Genomic DNA, 10,876 nt, shown 5'->3' with positions numbered 1-10,876 from the left:
TCTGGTGAGCACATGCACCCTATAGCAAAAACCTCTCCAAATAAATAAATAAATAAATTTAAATTTAAAAATATTCTTAAAAAAAATCTAACTCAAAATCTATATACAAAGATATTCACAAAATGTAGTCTACAACAATAAAAAACTAGAAACGCCACAATATCCAACCAAATGTTTGATCTAGAGATAGTCAATAATTAATGGCTGTCCATATATGGTATACAAGTAAAGTAATATTTATGAAGAATTTTAAGTAACTTGAAGAAAGTTTTAGGCTATAAAATCAAATGTGCAAACTCTCTGATAATGACTGATGGCCTTCAGGGAAACAACATATGAATATATTATCAATTCCAAAAAATAATGTTTCAAATAAAAACATGTAGAAAGTGGGGACCAGCAGGTGGTGTGATGGTTATGGTGCTGAACACTCAACATGGCTGACCACGGTTCAAGTCCCGGATCTGGTGGCTTGCTTTCTCACTTCCTCTCTCTCTTTCTCTGATCAGATTAAAATAAACAAATGAATAAATAAAATTAAATCATTCTTTTTAAAAAATGCAGAAAGAAAACAGAAAAGGGACCAGCAGATGGCATAATAGTTACATTGCTAGACTTCCATGTAGTCAACTGCAGTTAGAGTCCCAGACCCACAGCTTAAACTCACACCAGGCACATGTGAGTGTGTCCTCAAAATCCCAAGAGGAGAATAGAGGCTAAGGGACTGTAGAGTGACCATGCCCCTGAGGTGCTCATATGTAGCTATCTCTCCGGTGAGGGCACACATCTTATGGCAAAAATCTCTCTCTAAAAAAAATGAAAAAGACCAGAAGAAATGCATTACCTCTGAATAGAATGATAGGTGAGCTTTTTACCTACTTTTTAAATACTTAATTGTACTTACCAAATAGTCTAAAATAAACATGCATTATTTAATAAACAAATTTTTCAAGAAACTTCCAGTAAGAAGTTGTGAATTACTTTATTCTATCTTCGGGCACTGACTTTTAGAACCTTGTTCTTTATTACATGCTCTTTGTAGCTGCTATTTACATAATCTATCAGGCCACACAGAACAAATACCATTTCCATTTCACTCATCTCCAAGAACGTCCCTGTTTCTCTTTTCATTCATGAAACTTACAAGAGAAAGGGCCTGCTGATTGAGTGCTGTATTTTCTTGTTTCATCCCTACAAATCATCCCCATTTTAGAACTTCATTCAGAATTTCCTTCCGGGCACTGCCTTTGACAATGCACCTTCCTAGTACTTACTATCCTCTCCCTAAAAAACAAAAACAAACAAAAAGACTGTTTTCAGGACACTACATTTTAGAACTAGATCGATGCCAAGAGCACCTTAAAACTGCAGCTAAGGATATCATCCTGAGTGACAGCATGAGATAAGCAGGAATTCAAGGGAGAGGTGAGAGGGCATGTGTGTTCACAGGATAAGATTATCTTTACTTTGCCAGTTTCAACACCCTTCAGTGGAAGCTTGGAAACCTCACTTCCTGGGGTTTAATGTGCATTTAACGACAGGGGGATAGATGGGGTTTTCTGCATACACACACTCCACCAGGGTCTCACGAGAGCAGCAGGTATAAGAAAGATCATTACATTCCTGGGAAATGTATATTTCACACACACACACACACACAGGCCCGTGCCACGCGTCCCGTCAGAGCAAACGCTCAGGTGTTTGCTAATTTGCTCAATGAATGGAATGCTCCATTTCCCAGCGCCTCCCTGAGATGGTCATGCTCCGTGGGTCTCTTTCCTTTTAACCAAAAACCTCCAGGAGGTCCTTACAGCGTACCGCCAACTCCCGGACAGTCTCTCCCCTAGTCCAGGCCTCCCTCCCAGCCGCTGCCAAAAAGCTCCAGGTTCCTCTCCACTCGATCGAGCTCCCCACGACCGCCTCAGGGCCCTGGCCCCTCAGTCCCGACGCCCACTCGCCAACAAAGCGTCTTCCTCCACACCACGCCCGCACCCGCGGAAAAACCGCCGCCCCTAGGCAAAGTAACGGTCCGCGCCCTCAGGACAATCCCCGATTTTCCAAAAATAACCCCTCGGCACCCGCCCCCTTGGCAGCTGCTGCCCGGGCGGTACCTGAGCCGCAGACCAAACAGCCGGAAAGAACCAAGAGCAGCCGCACTGCCCCAACGCCCCTGGACCCCCAGCCCCAGGGCCCGGGACCAACTGCCGGCGAGACCGCCACCCGCCACTTCCATCCCCCCCGCCATGGTTGCTTCTCGCCACCTCCTCCTCACGTGCCGCTCCCCGGCAACTAACCCGGAACAGGCAGAGCCAGCTGCCTATCGGCTAAAAAAACCGCGCTACAAGACCCGCCCCCCCCAGCCAATAGGATGGGCGGGGCTTCGAACGCTCAAAGACTCTAGGAGTCCCGCCTCCTAGCAACCCGAGAGCGGGCGGGAAAAGGTGCTTTCAGCCTATTAGAAAACAGATTCTCGCCCTAGCAAAGGCGACAGGAAGGTCCCACCCCTTAACAACATGCTTCCGTCTCCAGTTTATTTACAACTCCAGCGATTGATGGTAAGCATAGCCAATAGAAAGTCAGAAAGGGCGAGGCTTTCTGGACCAAACTTGATAGTGCCCATCGAAACTGTCTCAAGTTTCCTCTGATTTCTTTGGTTTTTACCTCTGTCTTTTCGTTATAGCAAGCCTGTCATTGAGATCTCTTTATGAAAAGGGTCCTGACGTGACAACTTTTTAAAGATGCTTGATAAAGTGTAGTCTTCCAAAGGCCTAAAGGATTTAAAACAGAAGCCACAAAAATACCGTGTGCCCATATTTTATTGCCATTAAACATTACCATTTAAAATTTTAGTCAGAGAGATTTTTATTTTCGAAAGCCAAATGAAATGAAAATTAAGAAAAGTTTCCTCCCCACGTCATCTTATGAGACGAGCATAATCTCCACTTAACTGTAAGCCAAAAGTTAAGACAAGCAAAGGAACCTGTCCAAGATCGTATAATTAGTCTGGGCGGTGGTTCTTACTGACCGGAAACCAGCGTTGTATGCATCACGCTGCTTCCCGTTTGATAATTTAATACAGTGAGGGCCCCAGCAGAATGCTTAATACTTAACAGATGTTCAGTAACTGTTGGTAGAACTTGTTTTTTAAGAGGTTCTGATGGGGATGGGTAGGAAGACTGGAGATGATGGATGGAGCCTAATGGGTGTGGGGGGGGGGGAATTCAGGGAAGGGTGTGACTTCTAAGGAAGGTTCAAGCTTTCAAAATAAGGAATTTTGGGGGACCAGCAGCTGGCATAATGGTTACATCACTGGACTGACACATTACTGACCGTAGTTCATGTCCCAGACCCAGAGGCTTGAAACTCACTCTGGGTGCATGTGTGTGCATGCCCAAAATTCCAAGAGGACAAAGGATTTTTAGGGGGGTGATTTCACCCTGGGGGATGACTTGTCACTTTTTGTCTCTGTCTCTGCAGCAAGCACATGCGCCCTTTGTCAAAAATCTCTCTAAAAAGATAAATAAATAAAAATAAGGAATTTTTAAAGTTAAAGTGGTGTTGAGCTACAGACAAGAGAAAAAATTTCATTCTCTGGGCTGGGAGGTGGTGTGGTGGTTAAGGTGCTGGACTCCCACATGACCAACTGCGGTTTGAGTCCTGGACCTAGCAGCTTGGTTTCTCACTTTCCTATTCTCTTTCTCACTCTGTCCCTCTCTGATCAAATTTTAATTAATTAATTAATTAATTAATTAAAGTTCCCCAAATCATTCTTTTTTTAAAAAAATCATTCTCAGGGGAAAAAAGGGGTAGGTGAACCATGCTGCAATGATTATCCTATGTGTCACAGATACACTCTCTCCACTGACCTAGAGAGATCATTATCAGCAGTAATAAATCACGTTGACTTTTTTCTTTTTTTTAATTTGCCAGAGAGCATGCGCACTTGCCAGAAAGGGACAGAGATTGGGGGGGAATGAGAAAGCATCCCCCATGGGGAATGGCTAAGATGCAGTCCCTTCTCCCCTATTTCTCCTCACAGGATTTTAAGCACACACACACATGTGCCTAAAGTAGTTTTTTCTTTTTTCTTTCCTTTCCTTTCCTTTTTTCTTTCTTTTTTTTTTTTATTTGTTTTTGTTTCTTTGTTTGTTTTGAGAGAGAGATTTTTACTGTAGGGTATGTACACCCACCAGAAAGACAGAAAGCAAGAAACCACCTCCTGGGAGAACAGTCACATTGCCATCCCTTCTCCTCCATTCTCCTCTCAGGATTCTGGGCACATACGCACACACGCACCCAGCCTTAGTCTTAAGCCACTGGGTCCAGAACTTGAACCATGGCTGACCATGTGGGAGTCCGGCAACACAACCATTATGCCATCTGCTGGTCCCACCTGGTGTGTTTTTCAAGTCACTGAATCCAGGACTCAAACTGGACAGTCAGCCAGGTGAGATCCTTATCCACCATGCCACCAGCTAGCCCAAACTATATATTCTTAATACCATGTGACAAAATAACACTTGACCTCTATGGTATTGCTCCTTAAAACCCTGGCCAAATTCGAAAAGAGGAGCATCTTTCATAATACTTGAGCGGTATGTCTCAAAACTGTCAAAAACATGGAAAGCCTGAGAAACTACCTTCAAAAAAAGAAGCCTAAAGAGATGTGAAAATTAGGGACAGGCATTTAGTGTAATGGCTGTGTCGCGGGACTCCCACGTGGTCGACCATGGTTTGAGTCCTGGACCCAGTGGCTTAAACTCACGCCGGGTGCGTGTACGTGTTTTCTATCTCTCTGTCTCTCTCTGTCTGTCTGGCGAGTGCATGCGCCCTATAGCAAAAACCTCTCCAAAAGAAAAAAATTTAATAATTAAAAAAAATTTAAAAATTAGAGATGTGAAAAGTAAATGTAATATAGGTATTGTGGATGGAATCGTGAAACAGAGCAAAAATTAAGACTAAGGAAATCTGAATAAACAATGGACTTTAGTTAATAACAATGTACAAAAACTAGCTTATTAATGTGGAAAATTAATCATACTGAGGCAGGAGAAAGCTAGAAAATGGAAGTAAGGAGGCTGAACGTCTTCTCGTGTGGTGAAATAGAAAAGCCAATCAGGGCAGAAAATTCCCTGCCCAAGGTATTGTAAGCAGGAGATTAGGGGGGATGTCGAGCTGATTAATCCACACTTGACAGAGCCAGTGAGATAAATTGTGGGCCCAGCCAATATCAACCAACATCACCTAGATTAAAAAATTATAAACCTCACAGAATGTAACTGCCAGGGCCTTCTGAGCCACTCTTTCTCTGGCTGCTCAGGCCTGCCCTACCTCTCAGGAGTGTACTTTTTCTGTTACTAATAAACTACCTTTTCCTTTCACTACTGGCGTGTTTCATTCAGTTCTGGATATGGAAACATCAAGAACCTGGACATCATTACAGAAGCCATCCCACAATCCTAATGTAAGATAATACTGGGAAAACTGGATGTACAATATATGAGAACTCCGTGCTATCTTTTTGATTTTCTGTAAGTCTAAAGCTATTTTTTAAATAATTATTTATATTTAGTCATTTATTATTATTATTTTTTCCAATTTGATCAGAGAGAGAGAGGGGAAGTGAGAAAACAAGCCGCCAGGTTCAGGACTCAAACCACGGTCAAGCCATGTGGGAGTCCAGCGCCTTAATCACCACGGCACCACCTGCTGGCCCCATCTAAAACTATTTTAAAAAGTAAAGTCAGCCCCTAAGATAACTCATTATGTATATGCAAATTTTCATAAATCTGACAAATCCTGAAATGCAAAACACTTGTAGCTCCAAGCATTTCAGATAGGACATTGAACGTAAAATCATTACCGGAATATAATAGTACTTGTCTCATAGGATTGTAGAGGAGGGATTTTTTTTTTTTTTTTTTTTTTTTTTTTTGGGGGGGGGGGGGGGGGGGTTTGAGAGGTTTTTGCTATAGGGTGCGTGCACTTACCAGAAAGATAGAGACAGAAAGCAAGAAATCACCCCCTAGGGGGGATGGCCACACAGCAATCCTGTCTCCTCTCCGGATCTTGGGCGGACACTCACATGCACCCAGTGTGAGTTTAAGCCACAAGGTCTAGGACTTGAGCTGTGGTCAACTACGTGGGAGTCCAGTGACATAGCCATTACACCAACTGCTGGTTCCTGTAGGGGAGATTTTTTAAAAAAAACTCCTTATGTGGAAGACAATAAATAACACATACTTATAAAAGTAAAAATAATAATAATAATAAAGTCAGGAGGTCAACAGATGGCATAGTGGTTATGTTGCTGGATTCACGCATGGTCAACTGCAGTTTGAATCCCAGACCCAGTGGCTTGAAAATCACACTGGGCGTGTATGTGTGCATGTCTAAGATCCCAGGAGAAGAATGAAGGAGAGGTGACTGCAGTGTGGACATCCCCTCTGTGGGGTAGTGATGTCTCACATTTCCTCTCTCTCCTCTGGTGAGTGCAAGCACCCTATGGCAAAAAGCTTTAAAAAAAGAAAAGCGAAATCTGTGCCTGTCCCATAATGCAGCAGTTAAGCACCTTGCAGAGTGAGCCAGATCCCACATGGCTGATCATAGCCAAATCCCATCCCAAAGGCTTGAAAAATACATCGGGTACATGCACATGGGCCCAGGATCCTAACCAGATGAAAAATAGAGGAAAAAAGGACTATGGCATAACCAGGCCTCCTTGAGGCACACACTATCTCTCCCTCCCTCACACACCCTCTGGCATAAAAATATAAATAAAATTTATTAATACATATTTATATAAAAAAGTTCATGGAAAATACATGTTTTTAAAATACTGCATTAAGTCAACAAGTGGCATGGACGTTAAGGCAGAGGAATCCCACATGGCTGACTGCATGGTTTGAGTCTGGACCAGCACTTGAAATACACCTTAGGCATTGAGGTCAGCAGGTGGCGTAGTGGTTGAGGTCCAGTTCCTGGACCTGGACCTGGCACTGGACCTTAACCACTGACATGGCCGACCACTGTTCGAGTCCTAGACCTGGCAGCTTGAAATTCCCATGCAGTGTGTGTGTGTATGTGTGTGTGTGTGTGTATAAGTGCATGCCAAAATCTTAAGAAGAGGATGGAGAAGAGTTGTGGCGTGGCCATCCCCCCCGAAGGGCTCTCTATCTCTGTCTCTCTCCTACAAGCACATGTGCCCTGTAGCAAAAGCAAATAAAATAAAATTTTTAAACTGCAAGGATTTTTATTTTTTTGCACCAAAATAAACTTGTACTTTATTCCCATTTTCCACAATCTTTCTGAAATCCTCTCATAAGTGTCTATGGCATTTTCTGCTGCTCTGACAGAATACCACAGACCAGGAAATGTATGAAAAAAATTTATTTCTCACAGTTCTGGAGACTGGGAGATCTAACAGCAGGGTGCCAGCACCTGGCAAGGGTCATCCCATGGAAAAAAACACAGAAATGAAAAGTGCACACACGGGACAAGGAAGCAGAGGGGCCAGATTTTTTTTTCCAATGTATTTATTTGCATTCATTCACTGTACATCATTGCAGCATACAAAATGAGATTTTCCATCCAGAGTACACTGTATATTGTCTCAATCAAGCACATCAACAAACATGTTATTATTAGCAAATGATCTTCCATTTCTTGTTTTCTGTATGTTTTGCCTTTTTCCCCCCATCCTTGGTTCCCTATCTCTTACCCTCTGCCACCTCCTGTTCTCCTCCCACACTGTCTCTGTTATCTATGTTTGCTTTCTATACCATTTTCCCCCCACATTTTATTGAATCACCAAAGACCCTCATCAATCCAAATACCCTCCTAGCAAACACATGTGACACACACATTTCCATGAGCACAAGTCTAACTTTACGCATCCTATCAAGTAGCACCTAACTGGGGCTACATATCCTACTGCAGTCATTGAATAGATATATTTTGTTTTCCTGAAACTCTTTTTTGTAACTCAATTTACATTCCTTCTCTAGGCATCATCACAGCACACAAAATGCGATCTCCCATCCAGTACACACTGCATAGTGACTCAATCATGCACATTACAAAAAATATAAATTTCCACTTCTAGTTGCTAGAATTAATTCCACCCCTCTTTCTGACCCTCTGTCCCTTCCCACCCTCCTCTCACACCACCTCTAGTGTCCAAAATTGTCCTCCATTCCCTTCCCACCCACATTGCATTGATCACACAATTTCCTACATAACCTGACTACTTTCAAAGGTGAGTTCCCTCGTTACTACTAAGAAAACCAGTTTTAACTTAAATCAAAGAACCGCCAAGGAACTTTGCTTAAAGCCCGGAAACAGGTTAGGATTCTGTTCAAATGGTAGGTGCATGAACCTATCAGTCTCATATACTTTTATCTTCTGTTCTGGTTCAATTTTCCTGATTAAATTCTGGGATATAGTATTCAACTCCAGACTTGTCCCTATGATTAAGTTAGCTACTTTCTCAGTTTTTGGACTCTTATTTCCATGTATCTGCGTTTAGTTTTCCTGATACAGCACATCCTTGAGAACTTCTTGGAGGTCTGGTCTGGTGCTGGTAAATTCTTTCAGGTTTTGTTTATCTGAGAATGTTCTTGTCTTTTCTTCCCACCTGAAAGATAATCTTGCCGGATACAGTATTCTTGGCTGAAACTGCTTCTCTCTTAACACTTGGAATATATTTTCCCATTCTCTCCTCGCTTTTATTGTTTCTGATGAGAGATCTGCTGTTAGCCTGATGGGATGTCCTTTGTAGGTAACTTGATGTTTTTCTCTTGCTAATCTTAGTATCTTGTCTTTGTCTGCAGTTTTGGTCAACCTGGCTATAATGTGTCTTGGAGAAGATCTTCTAGGGTTGATTCTATTTGGGGTCCGTTGTATTTCCTGGGACTGGATCTTTGAATGCCTCTCTAGGTTTGGAAAGTTTTCTTGCAGGATTTCCTGGAATAGATTATCAATGCCCTTATGGGTTTCCTCACCTTCTGGAATGCCAATTATCCGGATATTTGGACGTTTGATGGTATCCAGTACTTCTCGCATATTATTCTCAAATTTTTGTGCCATTTTCTCAGCCTTCATGGTGGATTTTTCTAGGCCAGCCATTTTCTCCTCTACATCTGAGATTCTATTTTCTGAATGATCTAGTCTGCTTTTAATGCTTTCCAGGGAGATTTTGACTTCTTGTATTATAGACTTCATCTCTAGCAGTTCGGTTTGAGTCTTTTGTAAAGTGTGTAATTCCACTTTTAGATCTTGCAGGAATTTCCTCATCTCTTGGAACTCGTCAATCTCTTTCTCCTTTCTCTTTAGTAGTTCATTATCTCTCTTCTCTTCCATCTCTGTTAGCTTAGACATTATGAATGATCTGACAGCCTTAATGTTCAGGAGCAAGCAGACAGAGGTGATCCAGAATCTCTTTGCTGTTCTATTGTGCTTGCTGGTGCAGCAGATTCAGTAGATAGTGGGGAATATTTCAACCCGCTAGCTCGTTTGTTGGAGGCTGAATTATTAGTAGAAAATCTTCATTCCCTTAAAAATCTAGTTCACAGTAGCCATGTGGAACCTTGTCCTGAAGGCCCGTGGCTTCTTCTCGAGGGGCCAGATTTCTTAACAACCTCCCCTTGCAATAACCAGCCCACTCCCATGGAAACGCTAATCCATTCTATCTATCTATCTATCTATCTATCTATCTATCTATCTATTTATTTATAAACAGAAATTTTTTGCTATGGGGCACAATCGCTTTGCCAGAGAGACAGAGACACAGAAAGCAGGGAAAGTGAGAAATCATCCGCAATGGGGACCACGCTGCGATTCCTCCCCTTTCAGTCTCAGGATTTGGGGCATACAGGCACACAAGCCCAACTTGAGTTTTAAAACACCAGGTCTGGGGAACAGCAGTTGGCATGGTAGTTAAGAATGCTTTGACTCCCACATGGCCAACCATGGTTTGAGTCCTGGACCTGGTGGCTTGCTTTCTCACTTTCCCTCTCTCTCTCACTCTGTCTCTCTCTGGTCAAATTAAAATAAATAAATAAATAAAGTTAAATTGGAAAAAAAAAAAAGACACCAGGTCTGGGACTCAAACAGCAGTTGACTATGTGGGAGTCCAGTGATGTAAACAGCATGACGTCTGTTGATCCGATCATGAATCCATTCTTGAGAATACCACCCTCATGACCTAATGACTTCTTAAAGGCCTGACCTCTTAATACTGGTACAGTGGTGGTTAAGTTTCAACATGAATTGAGGAGACAGTCAAACTGTAGCAATATGTATATTATATATGAGCATCTATATTATATAGACACAGTTATACACACACACACACACACACACACACACACACACACACGCTTGCACTTCATTTTTTCTACCAGACCCCATTCTCATCATTCAGAGCTTGCTTTCAGTTTTTATAACTGCAAAAATAGAGGAACTAATTTCAGGTTTGGAAACTAATTCCAGAAGATCACTGACAACTTACTATTAAAATAGGTAAATGAGATGTACAGTAACACGACTGGCTATTCATAAACATACACCTTATCTTCCAAAAGACTGCTGACACATTAAGATAGCCACTTAAGGGGCCTGCAGGTGGCATAGTGGTTAAGGTGCTGGACTCCCACATGGCTAATCGCAGTTCGAGTCCTGAACCTGGTGACTTGCTTTCTCATTTTCTCTCTCTCTGTCTCCCTTTCCAGTCAAATTAAGAAACTAATAATAATAAATAAAATTAGATAATTTTTTAAATAGCCATTTAAGGACTTTTAGCCTTGTTTTAATCATGGGGACAGTGGGGGCTAGCAGGTGATGTGGTGGTTAAGACACTGGACTCTCACATGTCAAC

Source organism: Tupaia chinensis, unplaced genomic scaffold, assembly GCF_000334495.1.
Source record: "Tupaia chinensis unplaced genomic scaffold, TupChi_1.0 Scaffold150006_1, whole genome shotgun sequence".
In the NCBI taxonomy this organism is placed as follows: domain Eukaryota; kingdom Metazoa; phylum Chordata; class Mammalia; order Scandentia; family Tupaiidae; genus Tupaia; species Tupaia belangeri.
This window is presented reverse-complemented; position numbering follows the sequence as displayed.